The sequence below is a fragment of the Argopecten irradians genome, chromosome 11 (genome assembly GCF_041381155.1).
Source record: "Argopecten irradians isolate NY chromosome 11, Ai_NY, whole genome shotgun sequence".
Lineage (NCBI taxonomy): Eukaryota > Metazoa > Mollusca > Bivalvia > Pectinida > Pectinidae > Argopecten > Argopecten irradians.
This window is the reverse complement of record NC_091144.1, coordinates 23,897,862-23,898,495: the sequence shown is the minus strand read 5'-3', so window position 1 is coordinate 23,898,495 and position 634 is coordinate 23,897,862.

The following is a 634-nucleotide window of genomic DNA, read 5'->3' as shown; positions in this document are numbered from 1 at the left end:
ATTCCTTGTCTGAGTGCTTCCGACCTGGAATCGAATCCGCAGTGTATTCGAGTGGAGAAAGAACTACGGCATTTCTAATCGCGACGTCGAGCCATAGGGATGCATTGTTCAGTATAGTCTGAGTGACTACCGCGACACTGTAATGATCGACACAACTACTGTACAAGCACTCACGTCTTACCATGACCTACGTACCTGCGCAGTAAGTACACAGAGGTTACATACCTAACTCATATATACCACACTGCTCAACAAGTAATTAATCTAAATGTAATGTGCGGGGGGGTGAGGGGGGGCACACGGGACGGTGTAGTGGGGCGACAGACGCTACCGCATCGCGTATTTCAACCAAAGTAGTCTACCTTAATCTTACTTAACCAAAACTATTAATGAAACACAGACTAGCAGAGATAACGCCATATATGTTGTGCCCAGTATTCAATAGCAACTTTCTTATAAGGACTCAGTAGATACAGCCTTGTTTCAGATCTGGCCTTATACGTTGGATGTGTGATCGCTACAGTCCTACCTCTTCGGGGGACAATCAAACGTTTACGATAGCGTAATGCCTGTGTCTAACGTCATTCATAGGGTCCGACATCTTAACAAGACTCGCTCCAGAGCACCACGAGAG